Below are 10,312 nucleotides of genomic sequence, written 5' to 3' on the forward strand. Positions count from 1 at the left end.
AATGTCTGGAGTGAATGGAATGGTATCAAACACAAGGAAACCATGTTTGATGTATTTGATACCATTCCACTGATTCTGCTACAGCCACTCTCCAATTAAGGTGCCACCAGCCTCATGTGAACTACAGCATAGGCTAGCCTATGCAGGCCTACCTGTCACAAGACAAATCTTGCATGCATTGTGAACTGGACTCCATACTGAGATGCGCTGTCTGTCCCCACCCTGAGCATTGATGTTTGATCATGCAGGTATTTATTTATTTTTTATTTTACCTTTATTTAACTAGGCAAGTCAGTTAAGAACAAATTCTTATTTTTAATGACGGCCTAGGAACAATGGGTTAACTGCCTGTTCAGGGGCAGAACGATAGATTTGTACCTTGTCAGCTCGGGGGTTTGAACTTGCAACCTTCCGGTTACTAGTCCAACGCTCTAACCACTAGGCTACCCTGCCACCCGGTAATAGAAAGGTCGTAGAGACGCCAGGTTTAAACATCGCATATCATTTAACAGTTCCATTTCATGTCATGCTGTTCACATAAATAATTGACTCATTACTCAGTTATTTATCCCGGGAAAAGGCAGTGGGTTTGGGCGGTAAACCTCGTTAACCTGGCTCCCGCTATTCCCAAACTCTATCCTGGGGCCTCCTGGGGCCTCCCCCTGGGTACACGTTCTGTCTTTCGCCCTAGCACTATACAGCTGATTCAAATAGTCAAAGCTTGATGATGAGTTGGTTATTTGAATCGGCTGTGTAGTGCTAGAGCAAAAGACAGAAGGGAAAGCAAGGGTAAGCAAAACGGATTGGGATTGAGGGAGATGTTGTTTGAATGGGAACACAGTCTTTGGCGTGACCCTCAATCCCAATCCATTTTGCTTTATTCTTTCGTCCACCTCTTATCTTTTTCTCAGTTGCTGCTCCTGAAGAAGTCACGGCTACAGACAGTGACACAGAACATGTGAGAACTAAGCCAGATAGGATTCAAATGTGCTCTCTCACACACACACACACACACACACACACACACACACACACACACACACACACACACACACACACACACACACACACACACACACACACACACACACACACACACACACACTTCTACGTGTGTGGTCTCGGCCATGCTCCTGACATGCTCTTCTCTCACTCTTCCTTAGTACAATGACATGGCAGATGACACGGAGAGCATGCCATCTTCTTTAGCTGTGACCACCCCTACTGTAACTGTTGTCCCAAGTGAAGCCTCAGGCTCTAGTGATACCCCAGCAACTCGCCTTGCACAGTCAGAGTCTGAACCACCAAGTCCACAAGAAGACGGCGACGATAATACTCCTACATCAAAATCCAAAAAGGTTTCAACAAAACATCCCGAGGCCAGCAAATGTGGATGGCTGAGAAAAGGTGAAAAGAGGAGAGAATCTCCCCAAGCCAAACACAAATTTGGGTGCTACATTGAAGACTTGTCTCCTGCCCCTACAAATCCTTCTGTGCCAATGAAACCACAAAACCCCAGAACAGGTGACTCCTCTGCATCAACAAAACAGCTGAACTCGAGCAAAGCTGGCATAGCTTCCCCACCAAAATCACAAGAGCCCAGCAAGAGTGACAAATCTGCTCCCAAACTACAAGAGGCCAGCAAAAGTGGTTCCACTGCCCCATCAAAACCACAAGAGGCCAGAAAAGGTGAGTTATGCTTTGCATTAATGGACTGACCTTGTTTTACATTGATCTTCTCTAAATTGCTTTCTACCTAATGTCAATGATATCGTTAATGACGATCTTTAGTGCTCATTGTGGTCTTCTCGCTCCCTGATTTAGAAACAGCCACTCTGTTTGTGGTGACCAGCGTGTCGCAAGCTCTGACCCATGCACCCAACCCTGCAACTCAGCCACCCCCTTGTCCTCATAGAGGAGGAGATCAAGATTGACACGATGGTCCTGGCCAGGAGGAGGACCAAGACCTGGCACCACGGCAGGATTACAGAAATCAAACCAACAGGTAAGAACACACCCAACCACCGGTTAGTCCTATTCTTGTATATCATTAGATGTCCTTTACAGATTTCTTAGTTTTCTCCATGCTCTCTATATCTCAACCATTGATGCCCCACAGAAAATGGAGGTGGACTTTAGCGAGAAGGGGAGGAGCATGCTGTCAGGGACACCACATAGCCTTTGACCACACCGCTCCGCTGGAGCAGCTGTACGTGGGCGTGCGAGTGGTGGCCAAGTTCAAGGATGTCCACCAGTACTTGTTCTGCTCTGGAATTCTGGCTGAACTCCCCAACCAAAGGACAGCATGAGGTATGAGCGTAAAGATAGTGTGTGACTGTGTGTGCAAGGCCGCCTGCTCATTAGGCAGGATTAGGCGACCGCCCATTATGGTAGATTGACGAGGGCAGCATTTTCTGAGCTAAACTGACCAAGACGCACCTCGCAACAACACATGATTCTGTCCAAAAACAACAACAATTTCTCTCTGGCTTTTTAGGTGAGCGCTGATGCCGCCCTTTGACGAGCAGTGCCCACTTAGGCAGGGACACAATATTGAACTTGTCCGTTCGCAGCGCACCTCTCCAGGGTGCTCTTGGAGAAACGCATCGCTACAGTGCTCCACCAACATTCCGTGAAAAAACATATTGTGTATCCGATGTAGCATGTGATATATAGCATGTGATAAGAGTATTTGACCTTTTTCTGTAGTCTACGGGCTGGGCTGTCACACATTTAATCTCCAATGTAATGAGACGGAAACTTTTTACATCATGCATGTTTCCCCAATCAAATAGCCTAACCTAAATGACACCAAAGCAAAAAATTAAATACTTCTGCATTTCCCGCTGTGTAAACACATTGCAAATAGGCTCAGGATAACTCCTGATCAAGTTGGGTTGCTGATATTCAGAGCTAAAATAGCCAAATGGATTCATCATGGGATTCAGGACTAATAAAGCCAATATAACGGCCTGTTTTTGTCAAACGGTGGGCACAGGGTCATTGCCAGGATTTTGGGGCTGTTTGGAAAGTCTGTTCAACCTGTCTCGGCACATGGTAGATCTTAGATCTACAATGTAGAAATTGGCCAGGTCGCAGTTGTAAATGAGAACTTGCTCTCAACTAGCCTACCTGGTTAAATAAAGGTCAAATAAAAAAAAGATCTTAGTTCTTTAAGTTTCAGTTTACTGAAGGCACGTTCACCTCCTGCAACTGTTACAGGCATTGTACAGAAGATTTGCAGTGCAATGCACACCTCTCCAAAAACACCCTGTAGCTGCATCTTGTGGATGGCATTTAGGAACTCTACAGGAGGAAGACCATCTGGAAAAAGTGGCAGCATATATCGTCTTTAGATCTCGCACTTCATTTTCAAATCCATCTGAGATCTTTGGAGTACTTGTTTCTCAATTTGTGGCAAGCTACACATTTGGTTTCCAGTCATTTTCCTAAATGTACACATTGGTTAAAACTCCTCACATATAGCTGCCATCGTGTGGAATCTCTTGTCCAAATGACTGATTATACTATCCAGGGCTATATAAAACACTGTGTTGCAAAATCCATTGTCTGACTTCTGTTCCTTTGCTATGTCATCTTCGGTCTCATCGGGGAAATGTTTTCTTTTTTAAATTTTCTGGCGGCTCCTCTGTTCACTGTGAAACTGAGTATTTACACCCATTTCATTTGCCACCGTGGAGGCTTCTGCCAGAAGAGCGTCACCATTGATTACGCAGAGCCTGTATTTCTTCCTGTAGCGCCTTAATGTGAGCTGCTTCAGTGTCCAGAGGAATATTTCCTGACGGAAGAATTAGGCTTCTATTCTCAATACACTGCAAAACTTTTACCCAGAAAGTGAGCAGGACGATTGCCTTGAAAGACATGAAGTAGCTTTTTCAGACCTTATGCCTCTGATTTGGCTTCGTTTGTCAGGCTGCAGGTAGCAAGAAGCATGTCTAGGGCCTTGATGACAGATGGTAAATGAGTTGCCGCTGGTCGGACCGCAGCAATACGTGCACTCCATCGCGTGTCTGAAAGGCGGTTAAGACAGCAGCCAGTCTTTTCCTTGAATGGCCCATCGCTCTGGGCTGGCACTGAACAGATGTTTCACACAGCCCCCCAAAAAGTTGATACTTCTGGGCACAACTGAGCTGCATGTACACCCACAAGATTAGGAGTATGGTAGGCACAAGGTATGTGGCCAGTGGATTCTTTTGCAGTATGTGTGCTTGCACTCAATCATTTTAGAAATGCTCTGATAGTTTTGTCATACAGTCTCCTCCATTTCACTGATGATAGCCATCTGTACTATTCAGAGAACTGGGTGATGGTTTACTTTGCTCATGAGAAAAATGAACACATGGAATGCAATATAATGCCTTTACACTCTTACTATAAATAAGCCAGTCTCTCTGCACCTTTTCTCTTCTGTTTGTGGACTTACTGTACTGTAAATAGTTGGGGAATGGCTTGTCATCTGTGTCTGGGGGCATGATTTTATACAGTTCTGTCTCCTCACCACACCTGTTGGCTAGTCTGCGAACAATAGCTTCTTTTTCATGGTCTTGTACTTTCTCTGGCCACAGTGCTGGGTCATCTAAAACCTCATCTTCCTCACTTCAAATCTGTCCACACTCTTCATTTCCCTTATTGCTCGTTCAGTCTCTTCTTGTCACTCCTTCACTGGCCCTTCTGCTACTCTTTAACTCCTCTTCCTCCTCCCTGCTCTCCTCTGCATCAGTCTGTCTGACAGCTTTCTGCTGAGATTGTGCCAACCTGGGGCTCTCTGGGCACTAGGAGGTGAGTAAACAAAGGGAATATTAGGGTTAATGTTTGCTCCTACAAAGGTTACCATACCAAAAAAATCTACTACTGAAAGTAAAAATGTTTTCATTATAGTATACATATCAAATAGAATACGTATTTAAGTGTGTCTAAGTCATCATGTGCCTAACTTTACAATAAAAAAAATTGTCTAGTTATGCTGCTACAAAACAACTTCCTCACCTCCAAGGTCCGTTATACGTTATATATGGTTATATGTTTTAATTTATCCAATTTGTATTTATTTTTTTTGTCTAACATTTTTTAAATGATAAACAAACAATTTTCTAAACATTTAGGGGCCCCTACCAGGATAGGGCCCCATGAATCATGTTTCCCCTCCTTAATGGCCTCCCACATAGATGGACATTCCTAAAATTCAAATTTAGGCGACACTGTAGGATATACCTCAGTAAGGATGGACTGACGCTGATGCCCTTTGGGTGTCTTTTTTTGATGTTCACAGACAATTAATTTTGTCCGGTTTGGAACAGCCTTGATTTGGACCATACATAGACGTCTCTAAATTACGTCTTTTCAACTTTCATTCAGAACCCGAAAATGATTTCAAAGTCTGGAAAAATAAGTATCTTAGTTGTCTTTTTAACGTCATTTTTTTTTTTGGTCTCACTTAGGCCGGCAGAATGGCAAGGACCGGCCCTGTGTTTGTTTGTGTATGATTTAGCTATTGTGGGTGTGGTTGGATGATGATATATGGAAACATAATGCTAAATATGATTCATCATTGCCTTAGTAAAGCTCTGTTGCGCTTCCCCTTGTGTTTCAAGCTCCTGATCTTTTTTGATGACGGCACACCTTCCTATGTAGGCTTGCCGGATCTTCACATTGTTTGCAGACCACGTAAGAACAGCCTCGGACAATTGTTTTCTATCTTTAACGTATACTCAATACTTCTTGGCTCAATTCTGTTTGATCCTCCTACCAAATGTAAGATGTCTAATTCAGATCCAACTGTTCTCTTCTAGTTGTTAACTCCACCTGTGTGACAATACATGTATATTCCAATGTAATACTCTTTTGAGTTATATACATTTTCCAATTCGTTGGCTTGTATGGCGCAACAAAACTCATACTGTGGGTGTTATCATACAACAAGTTTAATCTGCATATGTAGGTGTTGGTGAGACGCTTGCAGGGAAACGCGCATACATACCCACACAAACTAAGCCTATTGTCTCTCTCTATCGTCTTAAGTGCCGGAGGTTGTGGGAGGACATAGAGGATGAGGCCAACAGGGAGTTCATCAAGGTGTACCCCCAACCCGCCCATGGCCCGGTACAGACCAGGCCAGCCCATCAACGTGGGGTTTGAGGGGGGTCCGGGGGAGGGTCGAGGTAGAGCAGATCGACTGCAGCTTGTTGTGCGTCGTCTACAAGGTGAGAATCTGCAACCGCTTACGCTGTAACCATTTAGTGAAGTGATAGTGATTGACTTGCAGTATATTGTGCTTGGTATTCTGGTTATGCTTACCTAACTAAAGTCTAGTTCTTCACTGACGCACATAATGCCAATCCTTTTTTCCTGTGTGTGTGTTCTCAGGATGACGAACATAAGGAATGGTTGTATCGAGGCTCTTTGCGCCTGGAGCATAAGGCCAACATGAAGAAACGTGTTGAGGAGTCAAAGGATAAACCAACAGTGACACGGCCCAACGCTGGTAAATATCTGTCTATCAGTCTCTCTTTATCCCGCTGTCTCTGTGTTAGTGTGTCCTGTGGATAAATATGAACACGTCTATAGCCTTGTCTGTCTGACTGGAATGGGCATCGAAGTCAGCCGTCTGTTTCCTTACATGGTGTGCACGGTACTTTGAATCATTCCTGTATTTGGATTTGTATAGTGGACAACGTGTATATTTCTCTTTGTCCACCGCTCAGGAGGGACCAGTTTCGACTGCTAATACTATCCACACGACCAGCACGGCCGCTGCCAGCAAACCTCATGTCACCGCCTCAGCACCCTTAGGGTGAGTACAATGTATGTCTCTGTCATACAGTCCTCCACCGGGTGGCCCTGAGGACATACTGTGTTGCTGTACTATTTTCAAAAGAGAGTCTTGCACAAATTTCATGAATATGTATTTCCTGCATGCATTTATAATGAGGTTTTATTAGGGATGGCAGGTGGCCTAGCGATTAGAGCATTGGGCCAGTAGCTGAAAGGTTGCTCGTTTGAATATGTGAAGGCTCAGGGATTCGGGGATTCTAGGGAGTTTTTCCAAAACCACTGTGCTTCTACACCCGCATTGCTTGCTGTTTTGGGGTTTTAGGCTGGGTTTCTGTACAGCACTTTGTGACATCAGCTGATGTAAGAAGGGCTTTATAAATAAATTTGATTGAAAGCACTTAACCATAATTGCTCCTGGGTCACCGTCAATAATGGCTGATCCCGCTCTCGAGGGGGGGTGGATATGCAGAATACAAATTCCCATTTCACACCACACGCTTGTATAGGTTACACACTTGTACATGTGTGAAACAGGACAAATATAAGCACCCCCTATTTGACCTTTAGTCCTTTAGTCCATCCTTGTTCAGGAAGGACAAGATTTCCTAGTTCGTTCATTCTCCCTCAAACCCATGTCATCTTCTCCCTGATCACGTCAGGAGGCCCTATTGGCCAGAACCGTTCAACCGACGAGTCGTCTGTTATCACGGCTAAAGGTTCAGTCACCTTCAACCTCCACCGTTGCTGCCCAGCCTGCCTGGAATGCATCCAGTCAAAGGTTGAGGCCAAGCACTGTGGACTCAACCCGTTGCTCATCCCCCTGCTCTGCGAGTTCCAGCAAATGACGGGCCGTCGCCGGGTCAATAACAAGGTGGGGGTGAAGTTTCCCTAGATGTTGATCTTAGGTCAGTTTAGCATTTTCCTCTCTAACGGTTAAGGTTAGCATGGGGGGAGGGGGGGGGTGAGCACCTAGATGACTGGTCTATTTGGAATGTCATACCTCATAATACAGAACTCTGCCATTACCTATAGCGCTGCTGCTACTGGTGCTGCATCGTGCCGGACACTGCTATTTTTAACTGGAGAGTTGGGAGCAGAGCAAATGACACATTTCCAATGTAACAGATGGAAAATTATGTATTATTCTGTTGTCATCTTATAGTCATACTCCTTGTAGTTATTAAAAACTCTGGTGTGGTTATGTTCTCTTTGTGTTTTCTCACCTTCCTCCGGGCCCTCTGTCTTTCTCAGACTTATTTCCACATCTTCTACCAGTTGCCATGTGGCCTCCGCCTGAGCAACATGACTGCGGTGCAGGACTACCTTCAACAGACCCGCTATGACTTCCTCTTCCTGGACATGTTCTGTCTGGACCCCTTTGTGTCTGTGACCACAACCCACCAACCCCGGCCATACAAGATCAACATCCTAGACCTGATGCTTGGCAGGGAGAACCAGCCGCTGTCCTGCATCAACGAACTCGGCAACATCCGGCTAATCTCAGTGATCTACAACAAGCAGCGCGTGGCGGCCAGTGGGGTCTCCCTCAACACCAGCTCAGACTTTCTGGTGGGCTGCAACTGCACCGACGGCTGCAGGAACGTGTGTGTGTGTGTGTGTGTGTGTGTGTGTGTCACAGGGGTTAAAGTTCTGTTACTGCAACGTATTTCCTTAAATGTATTTAAAGGACGTGCTGTTTAATACATTTAGCAAATGATCCTCTTTCCCTAAAAGCATAAACGGTCATGACTTTTTTACATGGTATGTGGAGGTTGTATTGACGTGTATTTATGGACATGTATATTGTGTTGCTGTAGGTCGTATTGCTCCTGTCACCAGCTGACCATCCAGGCCACAGCCGTGTCACCGGGTGGCCCTGAGGACATCAACGTTGGCTACAAACACAAGAGGCTGGAGAAATGGCTCTCCACAGGGTGAGTCTTGTCAATGTGTCTTCATGAACAACTTTCAATTATCCATCCGTCGAAACATCGCTTTGACTGTTGGTCTTTGGTATTTTTTTGGTCAGTCTTTGGCTTTTACTGGTCATCACCTCAATGTTCTCCTCTAGCTCTCAGCTCTTTCTAAGCATTTGTGTCATCTGTGACATGCTTTGAGAGCAATGTCTGAAAAGCTCTTGTAGATATAATAATACTATCAACCCTCTCCACCTCCCTCTGTCTGCAGTATATATGAGTGTAACGCACTGTGCCGCTGTGACCCACGGGTGTGACCCACCGGGTGGTGCAGCACGGCCTTCCGCTGCGGCTACAGCTCTTCATGACCGTGGGGAAGAGCTGGGGAATTCGCTACCTGGATGACGTTGCCAAGGGCACCTTCATCTGCACTTACACTGGTGAGCCGGAGCTAGGAACCCAACCTAACCCGACAGACAGACTGTTGTTAAGTATGACTTCTGTTGATTACATACACTACTAGTCTTTTATCTGTTGGGCATCCTTTTAGTGCTCAATGCCCAAGACCTCTTCTAGTGTTACTCTCTTCCATTCTCTCCTTCTACTATTGCAATGTCTTTCTTCCGGTTGTACTGCACACAATGCTCACAACTTTTCCCTTTCCCATCTCTCCCCTTAGGGATAATCATGAACAAGAAGAGTTTGGGGACAGAGGGCAACATGTACGTGGTCAACCTGAACCACATAGAGGGAGCTGAGAGCAAGGAGAGTTACGAGAGTGAGACGCGATGCTCCGACAATGAGTCAGGTACAGACACGCAGAGAGCCTGGACTACCGGCATCTATAGGATAGATTTTATTGTGTATTATCTTTTTTTGAATGCAAAAAAAGAAATTGGGTTTCCATTTCGATTCATGAGTTGTAAATGCACATACCCAGTGGACACACAGGGAGTGCAAAGAGAAGCAACAGAACTGAGCATCTCTAATGTTGCGGCCTCTGTTCCCCATCAGGTTCAGAAGAAGAGTCCATAGAAGACGTCAACAGTGAGCATGATGACTGTGATGACGAGGGCAAGGATGAGGAAGAGGGAAACTCCGAAAAGAGCAGCGACGTATGATGATGAAGAACTCTGATAACGAAGCTGAAGAAGAACCCGATGATGATGATGAAAATTATGAGGACAAGGACTACGATGTCAGTGAAGATGATGGCGACTCTGACTTCAGGCACAATGTCTCCTCTATGGAGAGGAGCTACGTCACACGCAGGCATGCCAAAATACTACAGGAGGGTAAGAGGAAACTACAGTATATACAGAGAAGTATACAGAGTGAAAAACAAACATTGAGGGCAACGAAAAAGGTTACTGAGGTTTAGTAGAGTATTCATTCTTATTTGGTCTGATAAATGTTGGTTTCTCAAAATACTGTCGGAAGGTAGAAAAAATAAAGCACAGACACAAATATAGACGGAAATGTGTTCATGAACTCTCCACTTTTATTTCTGAATTTTTAAAAGAAGTTATAGGACTTTGTGGTTCCCAGACTCATCAAATGACTCACAAAATGACTCTCTAGACCCAGCGAAGAAATCGGGCTCT

General features: G+C 45.0%; 1 pseudogene; it reads left to right on the top strand.

Moving 5' to 3' along the window:
• Positions 1–1,499: 1,499 nt before the first annotated feature.
• LOC112229362 lies at positions 1,500–9,829 on the top strand (annotated as a pseudogene).
• Positions 9,830–10,312: the final 483 nt, after the last annotated feature.

The sequence above is a fragment of the Oncorhynchus tshawytscha genome, linkage group LG31 (assembly GCF_018296145.1).
Source record: "Oncorhynchus tshawytscha isolate Ot180627B linkage group LG31, Otsh_v2.0, whole genome shotgun sequence".
NCBI classification, from domain to species: Eukaryota; Metazoa; Chordata; class Actinopteri; order Salmoniformes; family Salmonidae; genus Oncorhynchus; species Oncorhynchus tshawytscha.